This window comes from Acomys minous (assembly GCF_964271855.1).
Source record: "Acomys minous genome assembly, chromosome: 5".
In the NCBI taxonomy this organism is placed as follows: domain Eukaryota; kingdom Metazoa; phylum Chordata; class Mammalia; order Rodentia; family Muridae; genus Acomys; species Acomys minous.
The window spans coordinates 111,343,915-111,367,152 of NC_140494.1; the positions used below are offsets into that span (position 1 = coordinate 111,343,915).

General features: G+C 42.9%; 1 long non-coding RNA gene across 1 annotated transcript in view; it reads left to right on the top strand.

Annotated features, from left to right (window-relative positions):
* The window catches only part of LOC311598336, a 236,551-nt gene extending 235,393 nt beyond the window's left edge, over positions 1–1,158 (top strand). Inside the window, exon 4 of the long non-coding RNA XR_014779535.1 lies at positions 394–1,158. This is a non-coding gene — a long non-coding RNA (uncharacterized lncRNA). The remainder of the gene's footprint in view (positions 1–393) is intronic.
* Positions 1,159–23,238: the final 22,080 nt, after the last annotated feature.

Below are 23,238 nucleotides of genomic sequence, written 5' to 3' on the forward strand. Positions count from 1 at the left end.
CAGTGATATCAGATGCTCTCTGGAGGAAGTGCCCAGGTCATTGGGCTTTGTTGCTATGTGGGGATCTCATGAAAATATTTGTTCAAGCAGAGGGTTATACTGGCCTGAGTAGGGGCTTTCAGATGAAAATATAATGTTTGCCTCTCTGGGAATCTGAATAAACAGGTTGAGCTTCGCTTAATCTCTGCCTTACTTACTTTCAGCATGTGTAGAAAGGGGAGAGATGACCACCCCCCCGGGGGGGGGGGGAAGACAGATTAAGTAATTTCTAGCATGAATGAATCCGGAATGACTTGGGGTGGAGGGAGATAAGAGAGCTTTATATATATATATATATATATATATATATATATATATATATATATATATTTTTTTTTTTTTTCATCTTTGCAGAGCATTTGGAAACTCAGTACAGACAAGAGGAGGAGGAACTGGCATTGAGGGCAGTCAGCCTGGCTGGGAAGCAGCCTCCATGAGCACAGTGTCTCCCACATTGTGTTCCAGCCTTTGCACGTGTGGGTGTTAGTGGTTGCCTGGCACACAAAAAAGGGCCTCGCTTTCAACTGGGTTTGTAGACTTCTGGGTCGTGTAGTTAAGCAGTTTACTAAGTAGGTCACTTTACTGCAGGTCTTCCTGGCCTCTTAGTATGCTGATAGACATCGTGACTGCATAAGTTCCAAAGATGACCTTACCAAGGAATAGTGTCATGTAGACAGCCTTATCAATAGTTCATTATCTATATCTCCTCATGTAGCTTCCTGAGACAACTGTTCAGAAAAATCATGATTAAAAAAAAAAAAGTGATCCAGGTTTAGTCATTGAGGCCTATAACTCCAGGTGTACGGGAGGCCAGGACCAAAAGATCTGATGGTAAAGGTCAAAATGCACCTTTTTGTGAGAGGTAGCTAAGCGATGGGGTGTTTTGCCCAACATTCACTAGACCCAGTCCTTAATACCACAAAGCCAAAAGGAAGTGACTATGTCCCTGACGGAGTCTTGGCTTTACATGTGACGCATTGGAGTATAAATTCCATCTCCATTGCCCATTGGCTTTGTGATCTTGGCCAGACAGATTCCTAGCATGGCTTGGGATTGTCAGTAGTAAAACATAGGTTTTGCTGTGGGAGGTACAGCATTCCCCTGAGAATTAAGTGACACTATAATAAATATGAACTAAAACTATGTAATCGATAAAGTATGAAATGCACTCTGATTCATGCCATGTACTCAGACAGGAGTTATAATCTTGAGACACTCAAGTTAACAGTGAATCTTTCAGCTTGGCCATTTTCAGTCTTATTTTAAGAATGTTAGCCATAAAGCCAATGTCCCGTGGAAAGCGTACTCTAGTACCTGGCTGCATACTGCGAAACAGTTCACTTTTGGTAACCCTCAATGAGCAGAATCGCTCCAAAGGAACACCCCCTCTTTATTAAAAGCTGGCTGGAGGAAAAACAATCTACACACACACACACACACACACACACACACACACACACACACACAACGTTGCAACAAACTGCTGGAGTAGTTGGGAAGGACACAGCTAGCTTAGGATTTATGTCTGGGTCTTTAAACTCTGGAATCAGCTGAATTGTGTAAACATTTTGGCACAGTGTGCAGGGAGGGAAACGCATCACTCTTGGCATTATTAACAGGTGGTGTGGGAATACGCGGCTATGGAGAGTTCATGTTGCAGTGTCAGCAGAAGAAAATGTATTTTATAGGCTTATAGGGATAGAGCAGAGCCAGCAAGAGCCCACAGGTCTCATGCATGAAGATGGCTGACAAATACTTTCCAGCTGTCACAACTGCACACGGGGATCTCATGATCTCTTGTGGTGTTATGAATGTAAACGGTATTCAATTAACTGTTTCAAACACAGAAAGTCCGCTTCTAAAAGACAGCAGTTTCTAGGCACCTAGCATGCCTGCAAGATCTCTTGTTTTCCGTGTTTCCCAGTTGCAGAGAGAGAGAGAGCATCCCTTTTCTAACAACACACGGCTGTGCTCAAAGAATATAAAAACAGACCTACCAGGAGTGAGTTCCCTTCAAGAAGCAGAGGAGCCGTCACCTTCTAAAAGGCTGAGTCTCAGTCAAGATTTAGTCTATCCACGGGGACATCTCAACCACCTGCATCAACCCCCTCCTCCCCTGGCACCATACTCCCAAACACTGGCGAGTAACAAGAGAGGCAAAGCGCTTAATTCCCAGGACGGTGCATCTAGGAAGAACTTGTACCGAATGCCGCCCTGGAGGAGCAGAGAGAGTGGTGGTAGCTGCTCTCCTTCTGAAGGACAAGAAGTAAGCATACCTTCCAAGACCAAAGGGCTCCTGCCTGGTCGCATATGATGTTTTAAGAAAGAGCAAACAAATGGAAATGGTGATCTGCCAGAAAGGGCGGCCACATGCTCTAAAGTGCAGTCAGGTAGCCACCAAACATGAGCACTCTCCCCGGAGGTTGAAAGAGCCTGTGAACCCTGGACACGAGTGAATCTCTGAGCTGTGGGATTAGGAACCTTCTCGAGCTCCAGTCATCCAGCATTTCCTCCAGGAACTCTGAGGGCCCTAGGCAAGCAGGGATGGGCGTGGAAGGCGCCCATTCTTCCATTAGTCCTGCGGGAAAGATAAAAGCCAAGCGTTTCGTTAAGATGACCCGTGACTACAGCTGACTCCCTCTGGAAGTCACAAGGTCTTGGTTCAAAGATCCATCTTCCGGCACTGAGAGACAGCGAGGGGCCCCATAGCTACTTGCCATTCTGTTTTACAGCACTTCGCGGGCCTGACAGTCAGTAGGCTGTAAACTCAGAGCGGTTCAGTCTGGAGTTAAGAACGTTAACTTTGAAATGTAAGAAACCTGAGCTCAGGTTCCAGGCTCGGGTCTGCCAAGCAGCCATGTGATTTTGGACACAGTCCTGAAAGTCTCTCCGTTGCTGTTTCCATAGTCCTCTACTCACAGAGGCTTTCGGGGGATTGAATGAGATGATTTATATGAAACACTTAACAAATAATGAATGGTGAGTGCTGCATTTAACGTTCTTGATCTCTGCAGAGAAATGACATGCTTGACATGACCTTATGAAGATCGGCAGGCCACATTTCATGGACAGAACAAATCTCATACCATCCTACTACTGTAAATTAATTAACTTGATTTTCTTTTTTTCTTTTTAAGACGGGGGTCTCACATGGCCCACACTGTCCTCAAACTCACTCTGTAGCCAAGGCTTGCCTTGAACTCCTGATCTTCCTGCCTCTGCCTCTTAAGTGCTGGGATTAGAGGCAGGCACCACCACACCTGGCTCCTCTCTAGCCCCATTACTATAAAAGTTAGAAGAAGAGGGGGAGGGGGAAGCAAGGAGCACCTAGGTAACTCAAAGTTCTGTCCTTTGACCTACATCCTAGAAAGCTGTCCTAGGCCTGGGCCAGGTACTCTGGTGTGTTAGCATTTCTGATAGCTAAGTCAAGTGGGGACTCATAGCCTCATCAGCAGTTGAAATTACTGCCTCCTACTTTCTAACAGCATGTTCTGGGACAGCGCAGGACCTGGCCTGCCAACACATGTGTTTCTAAATGAGAATTATTCTGTTGGCAAGGGAGATAACCAGGAAATATTTACGATAGCATTCAAATTTGTTATATAATGTGTTTTAATACTCAGACTATTCCTCAGCATCCATGCTGATGGGCTAATGAGGTCACTTTGTATCTGCTGTGATTTCGGGGGGCAGGGGGGGAGATATGATAATATCTGCCTTGGTTCACCCAGGCATTGAGATGGCCCCGTGAAAGCCCAGACACAAGACTTTAACCACAAATATAACTTTGAAGTCTCCCCCAGATTCCCGCTAATTGCCATGTGGTCAGCCTCTCTGTTGGTACCCAGATCTCTGCCTGCCACTTCTCTACCCACACTGGCAAGTGGGCTCCACAAGTCACAAGGGCGGCTGGAGCCAGTTCGATGCAAAGTCAAAGCTACCTATCAAATTAAATCAGGGGACTGCATTGCTTTCCTTATAGGATATTAGGCAATTATGTGATTTTTGCTTTTCATTAAGTTAACAGATTTAGTGGTCACTAACAGAACTCAAAGCCCAGGTTTTTAAACCATTTATTATAGCAACTAAAACCTGTGAGGCTTGATGCTGTGCCCCAAATGCCAACAAACTGGTTATTTAAAATTACTATCAATGTTAAAACCACTTGCCTATATGAGACTTCTATCAACAAAGGATAAAGCAAGTGATTAATTCAATGTTTCCCTCGTCAAACTATTTGATATGAGAGCATCCTACTCCTGGCTCATCTACCAGCCAGTTCCTACAGAAAACTGTGTCCATCTTCATTCTGTGTTTCTTAGTGTTTGGTTCCTTTCAACTCAGTCTGCGTAGGTCACTTGTTCTGTGTGTCGCTCTCCCGTCTCGGAGGTCTCAGATAATAGACAATAGTGAAGTCCAGGAAGAAACTGTCCTTCTGCACCCACATGAAAGATGTAAGACTGTGCAAGTAGATGACACTTACTGTGTACTAAGTAGACAAGACAAGCACTTCATAGCATTGTCCTACCAGGGCTTCGAGACTGGACCATCCAGTGAGTCACCGAGAGGCCACAGATGCCCTTCTGAAGTCCGTGCCCCGTTTAGCTACTCAACCTCATCTGATGTAAGTGTTCACCAAACATTACTTCAGTTAGTCTGTTTTGAGCAAGCAGGAGAGTAACTGTTTCAAAGGGTGAGCTAGGGTCTTAGAGAGGCCTTGTTGCTATAGCAACCATAAGCCACATGCTGTTACAGGGTCCCAATGCGGAGTTAGGGAAGATGGTCGCAGCGCTGGTATTGCTTTGCATGCTAACCATGTTCAGTTGACCTGGCTTTTAAACAGTACGTCTTTAGGGACAGCTTGGACCTAGAAGTTTTAAGAATAGGACACTGACATCCTCTCAACGTGGTTTTCTTATTATCACACTCACACCCTCTATTCCTTTATCTCTTCTCTATATTCTTATTCACATTGCTACAAATAATCCTCCATGTACTTTCCTGTCCTTAAATAAAAACTAAATTCCTCATTTGAGAGAAAGCATGCAGTATTCATCTTCCTGAGCCTGGTTTATTTCGCTTAACATGATGGTCTCCAGTTGTATTCATTTTACTGTTCATGATGTGATTTTATTCCTCCCCGTTGGAGAATTAAGCTCCATGTACATCTATATTGCATTTTTCTTATCCATTTGGATGTTGGTGAACACCTCGTCTGATTTAGCTTAGTTACTGTGAATGATGACGTAGTCAACATGGTTATAAAGGTGTATCCACAATACGCTGACTCACTACTTCAGGATATACACCCGGAAGTGACATAAATGACTCCAACACAGGTTTTCCGCAAATGTGGCACAGATGTTCTAGACCAGAGCTACAAATAGGCTCTATGTTTTGACTTTCTGAGCAAACACCATGACGACTTCCATTCTGGTTACACTCTTTACTCCACTCCAACAGTTCCTTTTCTTCCTGCATCCTCTCGAATTTTTATTGTATTACACTAATGTTTCAATTTCCTCGTCTATAAAAAGAGAGCGTGGTAGGTCCTATTTCCTGGGTCAATGCATTTGACGGGATCGGTTCAGTGATGTAGCGATTGGGTTATTATTGTCTCAATCACAGCGGCAGCTCAAATCATCCTTCCTCTAGTTTATTCTGCCTGCAGCAGTTACAGAAGCCTTCTCTTCTGCCTCCTTCCCAAGGGCAACCCCTCCTCCCGGGGACCCTAACTCCCTGGGGAAAGGAGAGAACAGTGGCAGAGTATAGCGTGCATAGCATCACAAGAGGTTGTATTATCATTTGGAGATCGGTTAGGTTGTGGTTCCTGTACCACGGCAGGAGTGAGCAAACAGTGTGGCTGCCCCTATCTGTCACCATCTGTTGCCTGCAATGATCTCTTCACTCACATCTTCAGATGACCGGATCCATCTCAGTGTTCCATCTAGAAGAAATGTCACCTCTGTAGACATGCTTTCCACGACCACCCTAGCTTAACAGCTCCCTGGCTGTGGACTTACCACTCCACAGTATTTCTGAATGTTGTGCTTTAAGAACAGTTGTCACAAGCTGGAATTATTTTGTTGGCTTATCTCCCATCTGTGCTTATTGTCTTTCTCTCATCAATATAATATAAACCCCTGAGAATAGATCTCTTGTCTCTCTTTTGTGTGCTGTATCATCGTCTGGCCAGAGTGGGCACTGATTACATCATGAGTAAATAAAGGAATCAGGCTTACATCTTTCTTCCCTGGCAGTCTTGAGACACCTTCCATGTAGGCAGTGACAGCCACTTTCCTGACTCCACCAATGACATTAACTTAAAGGGTCTTTTCCCTTCTCATAGCAGTGTAAATGTGTTATCTAGTCAAATATAATCTTCATCCCTTCTTGCAAGATCTGGAATTTGTAATATGAAAATGGGCTTTGAAGTTATACAAAGGGGGATGTTCTTGAACCTTGAATGCTTTCTTAGAAAGCTGGCCAAAGGCACTGCACTGTCTCAGTGAGAAGAAATGTCCCGTGTCTTACAGTGCTCCCCAGCTTTGAAATCCCAAATCCAGGTTCAGGAAGAGAGAAAGAGCCAAAAGAATATCCATGAATATGTTGGTCATGGGATCCCCCAACTGGCTCCTGGAAAACTTCATGAGTGGGAGTTAACTGAGACAGTCTAAGGAACGCCAAGGTAAGGTTTCTAAATGTTAGGTCCAAGGTAACAAGAGACTTCACTGGGAGGTTTTCTTCTGCATTGCTGCCAAATACTGAAAAAATATTTCTCATGAATGACAAGTTTCCCAACAATTCAAGACTTGTTGAAGTCAAATGTATCACCTTAATTGTTTTTGCTTCTGTAATGCTTACCTCACTGCAATAAAATGCTAATTGCTTAATTATGCAGGAACACCATGCCCATACATTTACACCTGCAAGAGATTAAATGTTCTCTCTGAAAAGGATGGAGCCTCTGGAACTAGACAGATTGATATCATTCTGGTCAGAGGCCACAGATCAGTTGTAGGATTTCAGAGTGAAGCTCTGTTTTGCACCAGAATGCTGGATTGTTTATTCGGGGTGATTTTTATGAGAATGCATTGTAAATCAGGCCTTGCTTTTGATGTTGAGGGCACAAGTGTATATGCATTAGAGACATTTCTGACCATCCTGGGGATGACAGCAGGGACAGAAAAATACGATTGCAATGTCATGTAAGCATCATCAAGGGCAGTGACAACATTACCGGGAGAGCTGCAGAGCAAAGCTCTAAGGGACAGTTTCACAGAGGAGGTGTTGCAGAAGCGAACATCTGTCATCTGGTGAAGGCAGCAAACTTATGAACCTATTTTTCTTGCCAAATGAATCCTGCAACATGAGAACATTAAGTTATTTAAAGGGAGGTGTGCCAGTTCTATGCTTGCCCCAGGCCATGGACTCCACCTCCCACTTTCCCCAAGCCCCAGTGTCTCAGCCCCTTCCCCCCCCCCCCCACACACACAAGACCTCCTGATTGAGATGTCATTTTCTGGGAGGAAGCTCTCTGCTTCCCACATAGCAAAGGTTCTGTATCTCCTGTGTACCTCCATACAGCCTGTTTATCCTCCATTGGACTAGCACCTATGCACCTTCTACGTGCCACACCCCACCCTGAGTACTCTTTCTGCACTGATGCATCCTTTGTACCAGTCTGTACAGTACTCTTGCTATCCCTCCTCACAGCAGAGGAAGCAGAGGTCCAAAGATGGGAAGTTACTCACCCTAGGAAGTGACGGAGCCAAGAGACAAACCCAGGAACATGGTTCCAAGTCAGCTTTCTTATCTTCACTGTATCAAGCAAACAAACTTGTAATGTTCTTTTCTGACTCCCAGTCCAGCTGTGCAAGCTCTGCAGTGATGAAGACCATAGCTCTTTCTGTCTTGACTCTTTTGTAATTTCATACATGTTGACAATGTAGTCGTATGATATGCATTCTGTACTACCTCCCAACCTCTCTAGGACCCCCTGCCTATTTCATGCCCTCTCCTATTTTTATTTCACATAGCTGAGTTCAATTAGTGCTCCTCATATATGTCCATGTGTGTAGGACCATCCCAGGAGCACAGAAAATCTACTATGGGACCTAATCTTGAGGAAAACTAACTCTCCCTCCTCCAACAGCCATCAAATGTCCATAGCTTTCAGCTAGAGATGGAGCCACGTGGGCGCCTCCCCTATCCATTCTGAAGTGTTGTCTGGCTTGATCTTGTACAGATCTTGTGCAGGCAACCATGTCTGCTGTGACTCCAGGGATGCAGTCGCCCTGTCATATCCAGAAGTCGCTATTTTACAGCAGTCATCCCCGACCTCTTATAGACTTCAACACCCTTTCATGTTGTTGCCTGAGCCTCGGGAGAAAGAAGTTGTGACTTAGGTGTCTCATGTATGACTTTGTCACTCCACAGTCTTGTAAACTCTGCACTTTGACCAGTTGTGTCTCTGTATTAATCATCATACACTGCAAAAATAATCTTCTGATGAGGCACGAGAGCTTCATTAACCCATGGGTACAAGAGGAAATATTAAGAGTCAGGCTTGGTAGCACACACCTTTAATCCCAGCACTCAGAAGGCAGAGGCAGATAATCTCTGAGTTTGAGACCAGCCTGTTCTACAGAGCAAGTTTCAGGACAGCCAGAACCCAGAGCTACACAGAAACCCTGGTTTGAAAAACCAGTAGATAGACAGATATATAGATAGGTAGATAGGTAGATAGATGATAGACTGATAAAATAGAAAATAAGTATTTAGAAGGTAACTTGATATTTTGTGGAGACAATCTTGCTTACAGTTATATAGCTATGCACTAGGGCCTTGATATAGTAGACACTTGAGGATGCTTATTAACTCTTTCAGCTAATGTTGGAATAGTACATGGCCTATATGACTTATCAGAGAGCCTCTGCTGCTACTAGTGGTTTAATTAGAACTATAAAGTCTTCTCCTAAGTATATTGACATTTGAGATTTTTTTTCTGTAACTCAAAGAATAGGCCTTGGGACACCTAGAATGCAGCCCCCTGGCGAAGGGGGCTGGAGAGGTGGCTCAGCGGTTATAAGACCCATCCTACTCTAAGACCATCCTACTCTAAGACCATCCTACTCTAAGACCATCCTACTCTTACAGAAGGCAGGAGCTTGGGTCCCAGCACCCACATCCAGCAGTTCATGACTTCCTGTAACTTTAACTCCAGAGAAAATGGTGTCACTCTCCGGCCTCCCCGGTCATCTGCATTCATATACACATGCCCCCATATAAACATACACACATGTTTTTAAAGAATATATTTAAACTGGAAAGATCTTTGGGGGACTCTTGCCATGGATTACTATCAAATTCTCCATGATCTTTCTTTCCAGGAGTTTTCTTCTTCTGAGGTCATTTCTGTAACACAAAGTGCTACCCACTCCACAACCTGGGATAGAGCTGTGCTTCTTTCTCTAGTTTAGACGACAACGCAAGACATAAAAGCAAGTCTGATTTAACACTGGCTTTGAGTTAGTGGCTGCTGTCTGCCCAGCAGCTTTGAACACGAATGGGTCAGGGCTCCTTTGCCTACCAGCTACAGCCTCTCTCTACTGTGTATCTTACATCATTTTACTCAACTGCCTCCCTTTTCCCAGCCAGATCTATGAATTTTTGGCCTCAGCATCTGTTCTTATTCTCACTCTTATTTGGATTAGCATGTTCAGTGTCTCCAAGGACACCTTACAGGAACTAGACTGGGTAGACGTGATGCCTATTTATTTATTTATTTATTTTTCTGAAATGTCAAAGGTGACCACAGTTCCAAAGCACCTAGAGCATCATGTTTGGTACATGTGGTAAAGATAACAATAGTAACAGTTAAAAGAATCGAATTGTTCTACAAAGCGCCCTTTTTTTTTTCTGGAGGTTTGAGAGATTTTGTTCTTTATTTTAAAATTCAGCTGCTAAGAATCATTGTCTGTTAATTGGGCATTCAAAATGGGTCACTGGAAAAAAACGAGGGACGTTTGCGAGTTAGTCTTGTGAAAATAATAGATGCCTATTGGCGGCTTCGTATGAAGAGTAAGTGGTTCTGAGAACTCTGTGCCGTTAACTGGGTCATATAAGAATTGTTAATCTACACAGAAGTAGAATGAATTCAGTTTTATTAGTTCCTGGACCAGGCATCAGTTATTTCCTATTTAAAACTCGGCTAATTCGGATCATCTCACCCACCTTTGTCACAGCAGGTAGAAGAGGAAAGGTCGGGGAGTATGATCAAATTCATTGACCTCCAGTATGAAATCATCAAAAAAGTAAAGATAGCACTATTTCTTTCCAGGCGAGGTTCAGACACAGCCAGTGTAGAATACCATGTGAGCGTGTTCTTCTTTTGTACTGATGCTGTGCTTTAGGCTGAACTGGCCTATACAGGCGGCAAGCGCCAAGTGAAAATTGGTCTAACTGCTCCATTTTTCCCATCTCCTCCGTGCTCAAGAGCCTCCTGCTCTGATACACGAGAAAGCTTTTCTGACTGCTGTCCCCTCATCATCCTCTTAGGGCAAAATTCACATTAGTTTCTACTTGCATTGAAGTTGAGGTGGCCACTTTATTCAAGATCAGCTGTGGCCTCTAGAACACTACCTGGTCCATCCCCCAACAACGAGGTAGTGACAACAGGTTTAACCAACCCCTCTCCCAATACACTTTAAAAGCTGTTTTCTTTCTCAATATGCTTAACAAATGATTAAAATACATGACAAATGCTGTAATCAATGTTGTGAATCGAGAATATCCAGATGGTTATGCAAGAAAGAAAGGGTAAATTTTCTGTTCATGATTTGGTCAAGGCTGGGAACTCCTAACAGGCTGAATTGGTCAAAGCTGGGACAATGTAACGGCTTAGACTTGTCAGATTTGTTACAGAGCAACCCTCTTCAATTTCAGGAATATTTGAGCTTCACTAAAGATAAATCATCATAGAAGGAAATGGGACAAGTTCTCTTAGGCGTTGTCATTTGCTTACAAGGGAGACTGAGGAGATGCAAGTGATTGACAGCTCTGCAGCGGAATGAAGAAATGATGCGGAGAGCCTTCAGGATCCTAAGCCACAGAACACTTTGATAAAGCATTCACATGGAATGCATTTGGGATACCTCCCCATACAAATAGGAAATATAACAAATCTACTTGGCTCTAGCCATCATTTGCACTGTTTTTAACCTATTGTGAGTGTTTGGTTTTCTGTTGTTTCTTTGGGGTTTGTTTGTATGTTTTATTTGTTTTCTTTATTTTTCAAGCAGTTTTCCTGGCCATCCTGGAACTTTCTCAGTAGACCACGCTGTCCTCAAACTCATAGACATCTGCCTACCTCTGCCTCCTGAATGCTGAGAGTAAAGGCAGGATTTGGTCAACGGTGGGAACTCCTAAGCATGGGGCTCCCTTTGTGCTCTCTGAGTTTTCTGTGACAGTTGGCTATGGTTACCTCAGAGTCTCAGAGCTTCATTCTGACGCCTGTTTCAGGCATTTGTCAGCCTTACAGCTCTTCCCCAGGGCACATTAGTGTCTACACTGAAGAGATTTTCAGGTGAAGGTGTTCCTATCTGTAACTTATGCGGCTTCTAGCTTCTATAGGGAATGAGAGGACTCCAGGTTCTTCAGATGCCTCTGGCAGCGGCTTGACCAGGCCTTCCGGACCCTGTGTCTATTTGTATGATGTTTGTTCTTCCAGTCTAAGAATTACATTGACTTCTATCCTGTTTGCCTAAGAGAGTGGCTCTTGGGGAAGGTCACACTGTCACTTTTAGTAGACTGAATTGTTCCAATACACTTCCGCTACTGAGGACAATGACCCACAGTGGATATTTTCCTCTGGATTTTTTTTTTTTGCAAACATTGTTCACAGCTGCCAGCAACTCACCACAATGTTGGTATCTCAAAACAGCAAAGATACACTGTATCACAGTTCCCAAGATACAAGTACAAAAATCAGTGTGTGGCCAGGGCCACATGTCCCCTGGAGGCTGGGGGTGGTGGGGATAGCTTCCTTGCCTCTCTCTTCTTCCTGTTACTTATGGGCATTTTTTCTTCCCAGTCTTCCTCTGGGTGAGCGTATCATCGCTCTTCTCTGTGTGTGTCATCTTCTCTCTTGTCTCCTACAAGGACCTTTGACACGTGGCCTAGTGAGGTAATCAAGAATGATTTCATCTCAAGATCCTTAATGTAATTAGATCTACAAATCCCCTTGTTTTCCAAACAAGGTGATGCTCACACCAATCTAGAAATGCCCCTGGGGGTCATTATTCCACTCACAGAAAAAGGCAGCAAAGTCAGTGAGAAACAGGTATAGAATAGATATGCTATCCTTGCCCAAACTCCGAAGAACTGCTTGGCTTCAGTTTCTTATTAGCTTTTCTTCCCTTCCAGTAAGATTTCGTTATTAGGCACTCGTTATTTTCTCTACTTTGTAGTCACTGAGCTGACATTTGTGGTAGCCGCTTCTCTCTCATAATCCACAGTGAACCCATAGTGTAGTTTGTATATACGATGTACCTCACAGGCTTCTGTTTTGAACACTTCCTCTCCAGCCGGTGGGTGCTGTTCTTAGGGGACCATGGAGCTTTTAGGACAATGGTTCTTAAACCCACAGGGGATTAGATGACTCTCTTACACGATCACATATCAGATATCCTGCATATTAGATATTTACATTATGAATCATGACAGTAGCAAAATTACAGTTATGAACTAACAATGAAAATAATTTTAAGATTCTTGGTCACAACAACATGAAAACTGTATTAAAGAGTTAAGCAGCATTAGGAAGATCGAGAACCAGTGCTTGGGGAAGTGGATCCTCTCTGCTAGAAGTAGATCACAAAGAGTTGCCTTTGAAGCCCACAGCCAGGCCTGGTTGTTGCTCATTCATTCTCTGCCTCCTGGTTTACCTTGAAGCAAACAGTACACACTCCCATTCCGATGAGCCTTCCTCACCATGGTGGACCAAAGTGCTCCGAAAGTGGATAATTATTCCTTCTTCAAGCTGCTCTTTATGTTCTCTGTCACATCAACATAAAACTCACTAGCACACCAGCCCTCTTTCCACAAACTCCTTCATTTGTTGGTTCATTTATTTTTCTGTGTAGAAGTTTAGAATTTCAAGTTTTATACAATTTTGTGGGGCAGATCCCAATAGGCAAAATGCATCACATGCTCCTATTGAGATTGAAGCTTAAAAATTAACCTGGTTCCAGCAGCTGAAAGCACTAGCAGAATACTTGAAGACTAGGTCCTAGGTAAGAAGAAGAGACGCTCTCATTTACCATGTGCTAGGATGCTGCCCAAGGATGCCCAAGCATGAAGAGTTATTGCAAACCCACAGGTGGTTTTATCACTATTTCTATTCACATAGTAGTTTGTTGGTTTGGAAAAGTTATTCTGCCTTAAAATAATAATAATTTACAAGTGTACATCTTGTGTAGATATAAAATTCCTTATTGTATCCATCAATACAAGTGGTGAGAAATAGAAATAACCTCCTTTGTTTCTGTTATCTAACAGAAGCAATCCCATGGTTATGCAAGAAAATATTGACATAATACATTAATGCCTCACTTTAAAAATATCCCATAATATCCAACATTTAAAAAGAATAATTATATAAAGGAAATAACTATACCAAGCCAAGGCACATTTGGATCCATACAAGACACTGATGGGTGTTTCCCCTGAATCTCATTTAGAGCATTGCGGACAGTCAGTGTTCTGTCTTCAGATGATCCTGGGAATCATCTCACTTGGTTGTGACATTTGTCTCTTCGAGTGTCATTAGAAGATGACACTCTGTAAGAGGAGCACGATAGGTCAGATGATAAAGTGATAAAGTATGTTGACATGCTGAATTTTCTATTTATTTATAATACTTATTGTCTGGTAAATTTTTACTGCTTTAATTTTAAGGGATTATATTTATTTCAATCTATCTAATCAGTAATGACAATAATAGTATTAGCAAGTTGATTGGCAATCTCTATCTTGTACTTTGGTCTTTAGGCCAGTAGCAAATAATGGTATGTATTAAATGTTCAGTTGTCATTTGATTTCTTGGTTATGTGATAGGAGACACACAGAGATGAGTAAATACATCCCTGTACTCCTGGGGTCCTTCAGACAGACAAGCATGTTTGCATATGGAGGTAGATAATATATACAGCAAGGGATGAAAAACTTCACTCATATTGATTCTGCTCTTGCTTATTTATAAATAAGTGCCCCAACACACTGCTTCTGATGACAGTGTTCCATCCTGTGAGGTTAGAAAAGCAAAGGTTCACCAAAAATAGATATACCCACAGCCATGACTAAGTGCATGTCAAGATAGTCACCAATGGCATTTGGCATCCGCGTTGTAGACAGTGTTGAACACAGATAGAAGACTGCTCCCTTAATCATAAGAGCCTTTCCTCACATGTTTCCTAGTTTGAAAGGACATTGTTATAAAGGCCTGGAAGTGGAAATCATAGAAGAAAGGGAGAAAAAATAGTTTGGGGCTATTTTTGTTCTATGAGTTTCACTTTTTCTTAAATGGATACATTTAAAAAGCATACCAACAGCAGCCAGGCATTGTGGCACACATCTTTAATCCCAACACTTGAGAGGCAGAAGGAGATGAATCTCTGAGTTCAAGGCCAGCCTGGTCTACAGAGGAAGTTTCAGGACAACCAGAGCTACAGAGAGAAACCCTGTCTCGCAAGAAGAACAAGAAGAGGAGGAGGAGGAGAAGGAGGAGGAGGAGGAGGAGGAGGAGATGAGGAGGACAAGGAGGACAAGGAGGAAGGAGGAGACCCACACCAACAGCAACAGCAATAAAAAGGTTTATTCTTTGTGAGGCAGCGCTAGAGTTTGGAGGTACTGTTTTAATCAGGCTTGCTTTATGGATGTTAATTATGGCCATTGCTTTAAATTCTGTGAATATGCATTAAAAGAAACAAGTTGTAGGAGAAATACAACTGAGTGGAATTTGAGGATAGTCCATAGGCTCCCAAGACAAACCTGTCCTCACCTAGGCAGATAGCAGGGCTACATGGTACACTATGAAAACCACTTGGTGACTTCCTTCAGTTCCCAAGGGACTAAGGCCAGGAGAGCCCAGAGGACAAGAGGTGTGTCTTAGACTGTAGTCAGCATGCAGTTCGGTGGCGTTTCTGGTTTGACATTTTTATTCTCTTGGTGATAACCTAATCGTTATTAAAACATGTGTTTGGATTTTCTTGTGCAAATAGTTCATAGGTCTCAAAGTCAGGCAGTCCAGATGAGACTTGATAGGCTGGTGTCAGTTGTCAGAGGATGAGGGTAAAAGGGAGGGAGGGAAGGGTGGGAAAAGACAAGGGAGGGATGTAAAGTAAATAAATTTAGATAATAAATTTAAATTTAAAAAATGGATCCTTGCTCTGAAGTAGCCCAGGATCTCTTCCCAGGTTGCCTTTGGACATACAAAAGTGCCAGCTACCATCTTAACAATTCTCCTGGCTCTCTTGAGTGGTGATAGTGTAGGAATACATAGCAAGTTTCTGTAGCATATATATAAAGAGATTTTTATTTATTTATTAAAATTTATTTGTTTGTTTGCTTGTTTATTGGCTTTGCGAGACAAGGTTTCTCTGTGTAACCTTGGCTGACCTGGACTTGCTTTGTAGATCAGCCTAGCCTTGAACTCTCAGAGATCTGTCTGCTTCTGCCTCCCCAAGTGCTGGGATTACAGGTGTGTGCCACTGTGCCCAGCTATAAACAAAATTTTCTTTTAAGAATAAGAGGGCCAGCAACCTGGCTTAGAGGGTGAGGGCACTTACCCATTGCCAAGCTGATAACCTGAGTTTCAATGCCCAGGCTCCACTTGGGAAGGAGTTGATTCACGCAAGTTGTCATCTGAATCCCACAGACATAATGCAATATGCATGCACCCTCCACCCACGCCCACAAATAAATAAATGTAGTTAAATTTTGTTTAAAGAATGAGGTTCTCAGGATTGTGGAGGTTGAGGAATTTCAGCGTCTGTGGTCTGGGGGCGTGAGAACAGGGAGAGGCTGCAGTGTGAGCTATAGTTCTGAGTATGAGCCTAGAGACAAGAGATGACTAAGGTCCCTTTCCCATTCCTCCTTCTCCCAAGCCCCGCCTTCCATCCTATCTGGTATACCCATGAAGGAATTGGTGCATTTGTTCCAGATGAGAAGATTTGGGGGGCAGATTAAATTGCCCTGTGATGGGCATTTGGAAGAAATGCTATCAAAGTAGACGTTCTTGTCTTTGTCAAGGACATTTGTACGCTGAGTATGCAGTTCTTGAGTCTCTTGTTTAAAACTTTAATGAGCTGGATAAAGTCCATGCCAGGGAAAGCCCTGTGCTTTACTGTTCATCCGCTCACCTATTGCCCTTGACCAGAAGCATCCTCACTTGTAGTGATGGCTGGCTGAATACCTTACCTTCCTATGTCCCAGAAATTTTGAAAGACTCATCAAAAGGCTTGAGTGCTGAGGAGGGGTCTTAGCAGGTGACCCTGAAGAATTGCCACAAACTGAAGAGGCACTTACCAGGTGCTCTTCAAACAGAATGCCCACCTTTCAAAGCCCATTCTGAAGCCCATCTCTCTGTACATGCAGCTGTTCTGATAGCCTATAGAGTCAACGTTCAAAATGCTCTTCAAAGAAATGATTGCCAGGCTGGGAAGAAATCACTAATTTCTCTTAGGGAAGAAAAGAATGTTCTTGAATATTTTATGATAGTCTGTTGGTTCATAACACATTTGTGGAGACAGGGAAATAAAAATTGTAAGGCGTTATATCTCGGGATTTGGCAGGAGAAATGGCATGCTGTTGGCAGCTCTTTACTTGGTCTCAGTGGCACAGTAAGAGAATGCCAGTGTGGTGCATTCATCAGCAAACAGGGTCCCAGGGCTCGGGATCAAAAGCTGGTTTCTCTTTGGAGCAAGTTGATCGTTTGGTATTAATGGAGAGTCCAACCATTTCTCCCAAGAAGCTGCTTCAGAATATAATAGCCTAGAGGAATCTATCCCTTTTCCATATTTGACAGGCAAATGCAAAGCATGAGTAATTTAATGATCAATTTTAAAGGACTTAACGCCATCCTGGCTAGTCTAAGTTGGTCTCTTGGGCATATGACTTGGCAAGGAGCCGTAACTCACTCAATTTCCTCACCCTTCAAATGATCTAATTTTCCACTGACCTAGAATATCTCTGACCCAGAACAGACCTTAGCCCAACAGAAAACCAGTGAGGCTTGAAGGCAGGTGAATTAAAATACCACATCCCTTTAATTCTGTGTTATAACGTATATTTAGACAAGGATTCTCCTTACTTGATAAACACTGGGATCTGGGGAGCGGAGTATCATAAGTCATCCCTAGGCTAGTAAGAATCTGTGGCTGGCAAATTTATTTTAACATTAGATTAAATCGGTAGTCTAAAACAGAAATTGTAAAAATCAATAGAGTACCTTTCAACTATGGAGAAACAGCATGCGTGGTGGCTTCGAACCTGATTATAAAGGCACAATATCAAGATGTTGGGAAGGGTTGAGTCCCTCCGCTAACCTCCAGTCAACCCTCTTCTTCCTGCTGGACCTTCTCATGACCCACAAAGGAGTCACCGTGTTTGTGCTAAATTGGGTGATTTGGAGAACAAATCTAAGTTACACGGTGTTTTGGGCCTAAGGAAGATGGAGAATGCTATTAAAATAGAGGAAATTGGTTTTCACTTCATTGACGGGATGGCGTATGCTGGATTTTGGTCCTTAGTCATAGTTAACTGACAGCTTTTTCTGTCCCTCAGCCCCAGCCTCCTGGTAAACAGAAACTCTGACTGCTCTGCAGACTTAGCAACTCACCCGAGGAGCGCTGTGATGAGGAAAGTGCAGGCTAGACCTTGGCTCTTGCTGCGGCGGAGTGTGTGGGGCAGGGCTTCCATCCAACTCTGCACTGGTGCTGATGTCAGGAGGGGAGCCAGGGCCAGCTGCTGGGAGAGATGAGTACGCAAATGCTGAAGTCTCTGCTTTCCTCACCCCCAAACAAACACCCTCTGACCATCACTTTCCTTTAGTGTTTCTTTTCTTCCATCTGGAACTAGACTGTCTATCTCTCACACCTTTTTACATTGGTTCTTTCAATAAATATTTGCTAAGCTCCTGCTGTCTACAAGGCATCCACACCTCTGTCTGCCCTTCCTCCTCACTGCCTTCTGAAACTGCTCAGGTAAACCCACGGTTACATTTCCAGCACTTTCTCTAGAGCATCCATCTGAATGGTGACATCTTCATGGTCCATAAAATTCTCAGCTTTTAAAGATATTTCCACCTTTCCAGGTGTGCTCCCTTTGAAGCTTTCCTCCTAACCACCTTCTTTTAAGCACATGCTCTTAACCACTGAGCCATCTCTTCAGACCTTTCTTGGTTATTTTCTTGTTTCTCATCCCATTTCTGCTCTTTGGTTGGCACATCCACTCTTAACCCCGTTTCTCTTTTAGTCCCACAGACTTCCATGCTTTATTCTCTTCCTTCAGCCATCACTTACATGGCAGAAAACTCTGGGGAATTCATGTCCAATCTGCAGATCTTGTCTAACTCCAGACACTTTTTTTTACAGAATCCAGTCACATGTACTAATTATTATAGCTGTGTAACAAATCAACCTAAAATGTAGAGGCATAAAAAATAATCAGACATTGAATGAATTTACATCCGTGGCTATCTGATCCTAGGACACAATATCTAGGATTTCAGCTGAAAAGACTTCAGGCATCTGGATACAAGAATCTGTAAATGTCTCCAAGTGAATCTCTGGTGGTTGACTCTGGCTAACGTCTAGACTGCCTTTGACCCAGTCAGCCATAAGACTTACAAATGGTTTTTCTTTATGACTTTATACTTTTTTTTTTATACTATGCCAGTCCCAGAGCCATAGACTTTCTTACCTGGAAGCTCAGGGTTCCAAAGTTGAGTGCCCAGCTCACAATAGAGAAGCTAAATTACATTTTATAAGGCATCTGGCCTGGGAATCACCCAGTGTTGCTTTCACCATTTTGTGTTGGTTACAAGCAAGTCACAAACTGCCTGGGTTTGAGAAGAGGCAACTTCCACTCCATCTGGTGACAGGGTAGTGGCAAGACTGCAACAAGGGTGTGACACAGAAGATACTAGTACAGCCAACACTGGGGTGGGGGTAATGTATCCCCACCACTGCCCCATGCCCATCCCCTCATGATGCCCACATATACAGATAGTCTTAGTGCTTAGTGCTGTGTTTCCTATTTTCCTTCATGTTATGTTCATATTAGACACGTTTTCTTGGGTTGTGGCTCACTACCACCACTTTATGTCATTTTAATTTTTATGTGTGTGTGTGCGTATGTCCTCACTTATCTGTGTGTGTACCATGTTCATGCCTGTACCCAAGGAATCCAAAAGAGGCTGTCAGTTTTCCTGGAACTAGAGTTACAAGAAGAAACTATTCACATCCCAATGTGGTTGCTGGGATCCAGATCTGAGTCCTATGTTAAAGCAGCAAGTGCTCTTAACCACTGAGCAATCTCTCCACCTCTAGTCCCTTTTCTTTCCTTTTTAAAATTTTTTCTTTTTTTGGTTTTTTTGAGACAAGGTAGCCTTGGCTTTCCTGGACATGCTAAAATTTTTTGACATCCAAGCAGTGATGATGAATACCTTCAATCCCAGGACTCAGGTAGGCAAGGCAGGCAAATCTCTGTGAGTTCAAGGCCAACTTGATCTACGAAATGAGTTCCAGGACAGCCAGGGCTACACAAAAAAACCTGTTTCAAAATAAAAAAAAAATTTACTAGTTATTTGAGAATGTTGTAAATGTTTTGATCATTTTCCCAGTACCTCCCCAAATCTTTACAGACCATTTTCCTTCCCTACACCCCCAAGTTTGTTTTCATTTTCTTTTATTTAAACCATTAAGACCAATTTGTGCTGCCCAAATATTCTTGAGTGCGGACCTTGGGTGATGCATCATGGCATCACACTTAGAGACAACTGAGTTTTTCTCTCCCAACAGCTGTCAATTACCAGCTAAGGGTAGAGTTCTGTGTCCATCTCCCCTTTCCTTGCTGGGGCTTGGTCTGGCTTGGTCTTGTACAGACCTCTGCATGTTATCCCAACTGCTGTGGGTTCCTGTGTGTGTCTCCTTGTAGCATCCTCCATTTCTGGCTCTTACACTCTCTCCATCCCCTCTTTAGCAATGATTCCTGAGCCTTGGAAGGAGAAAGTGAGATGTATATATTGTTTTGAGAGCTCAGCATGCCATAGTCTTTTATTCTCAGCTTTGGCCAGTTGTGAGTCTCTGTGTTAACTGCATCTGTAAATAGTAGCCTCTCTGATGAGGGCCGAGAGATGCACTAACCTATGGCACAACTCTAAGTGTTCATTGGATAGTTTAATACTATGCCTATTTAATGCCCTTAATTCCAAGAAGCGACCCTCCTTAAAAATGAAAAGAAATAAAATAAAAATAAATAAAAAAAACAGCCTCCCTGAGCTATGTTTAATCTACAACCAACATTATGTACAGTTCTGTGTTTTCTCGATACAATGAATATAACAAGTGAGTGGCATTTTTAGGGAGAGGCATTTGCCTGGGGTATTCTTTGGTTAGCATAGGTAATTATTTCTCACCAACATGATAACAGGATAGTTCCAGTTTCAGAGGAGAACATTTGATGCATTGTCTTCCCCATGGTGGTTACCTTTCTTTCTACTTGTATTCCTTGCCAAGTAAAGCTACTACTTCTGCTGGATTCCCTCACTACCCACACATGAGCTCTCTTTGGTTCCATTGTGCTCCATACTTGAGCTTATCAAGTGTTGGTCAGACCCATGCACTGACTATAAGATTCCCCAAAATTATCCTTCAGTACTCAACAGACCCAACTGGAGTATTCGCAGTCAAAGAAACAGATTCTTGTGGTGTTTGGTGGTATTTTTCATGGTTTTGGTCCTTTGATTTTTTTTTCTTGGCATTTTCCTAACTTTCCAGGCACTTACCAAGATTTTTGTGGATGGTTGTTTGTCTTATGTGTCACTATATCAGAAAAGAAAAGGAGTTTAGTATTGTTTAGATGATGGATGTTAAATGGGTCAAAATTTTAGTTCCATACCAGTTTGAGAAGACTGCAGAAAAGACATAGGAACAACCGGGGGCCGGGGTAGGGCGTGGGAGATGGGGCGGCACATTGGACTATGAGCTGTTGACTTGGTGTATGGAATCTTCTTTGAACACAAAGTCGTTCAAACCCTGGAATGAGTCACCTGTCTTCAGAGGCAATGAGCTCTCCTTGTGGATGTATTCAATTACTGGACAGTAGACAATGTTTAATGACTATTCAAGAGTCACTGAGTTAAGAATATCTTACTCAAGGGCCAGGCACAGTGGTGCATGCCTTTAATTCCAGCACTTGGGAGGCAGGGGCAGGCAGATCACTGTGAGTTCAAGGCCAGCCTGGTCTACAAAGTGAGTCCAGGACAGCCAAGGCTACACAGAGGAACCCTGTCTCAAAAAAACAAACAAACAAAAAGAATATCTTATTCTATCAAGATTTTATAATGAGACACCAGTATTTTAGGGCTCAGGACAACATACCTCAACCCATGACTATTGGACAGTGTCTCCAAGCTGAGTGTTACAGCTCCTCCAAGGTAAAGTAGTCCTAGTAGAGACATCTGTGCACCACATTTAGTAAGTGTGGCTGGACCACATTAAAAAAAAATTAGAGGTTATTTGAATTCTGTAGCTTATTCTAATGGCCTATATTCTGTAACTTCTTGACTGTATCAAGATAAGATCTGTATGTAGAAAGAGCTTAATTAGAAGTCTATGAAACTCATCTTTCATCTTCAAAATCATACTTGTCTCCATAATCAAAAGTATGCCCATAATTTTTTTTTGCACTAAGACTGGGAGGTTTCCTAATGAGTTAGCAGAGGAGACCACCAGCAAAGAACACCCAAGAACTTAGAAAAAGGAAGCAAAGAAGGTACTGAAATGCCACAACCTCCACAGTGCTCCATGCTCAGATGGGCTTAGGTGGGACAGCATGGAGTAACCTTGCCTGCCACTTGTCACAAGGTCATCTATGATTACGGCAAATGGGGTCAACCTCATTCATATTGTAAAGCCACAGCTGCAAAGGGCTCGTGGCCATTTCTGCATGCAAATGTTTATCATGGCAATGATTTGGGCAATGGAAAATACACATGGGCAAACCGAAAGGGAATCTGTATATGTTGCAATTGCAGTGACCTACAGATAACATGTGATATGAGGACATGGGAACATGTATAAGATGAACAGCACAGTTAAAACCAGGACTCCTCAACATGTATGATGTGGTGAGGGCACTGCTCGGAGAGCCAAAGAACCTCAGGTTGGGTTCCAGCTGTGGCAGCGAAGGTCAGCTGGAACAGGAAGCTCTACATCGCCTTTGTAAAAAGGAGCAAGTGCATTGAATCGCTAAGGACTCTGCCCGTTCCTCCTCATAACACAAGACGATATTTTAAACATCTGCCTGAAGCAAAGGCTAATCGTCTTGCTTTTGTACATTTTTTAACCTGTAACAGGGTAGCACAGACATTTTAGTCCACTGAACTATCTCAAGAATTGCAAAAGAACGCCAACAAAATTTCATCTGCCCTTTAGCACCATTTCTACAGTTACAAACTAATTAAAAGCGAGATAGAACCTACCTGTTACCACAAAGCACAATTAGCTACAGGGCCCATTGCATTTCCCTATTGGGGTAATTATGCGTGTACTCTAGAACAAATGGACTTTCTCGTACTGTAGAATGAATCACAAGTGATACTTATGTATTAGTTGGCTTGGAATACTGTACTATGGCAATATAGCACATGCTGTTGGGTCTCTATTCTGGAGGCTAGATTTTAAGGATCAAAGTGTAGATAGGTTGGTTTCTCCCAAGACCTCTGTCATTGGCTTTCAGATTGCTGTTGTCTTACTGGGTCTTTGCACAGTCTCCCTTCTCATGGAAGAGCACCTTGCAAGGGTTTCATGTGTTCATTTCCCCTTCTCAGAGCATTAGTCATATGGGACTAAGAGCCACTTTAACGGCCTCTGTTCTGATAAATTAGCTCTTGGAATACCCTTGTTTGTTTTCTTC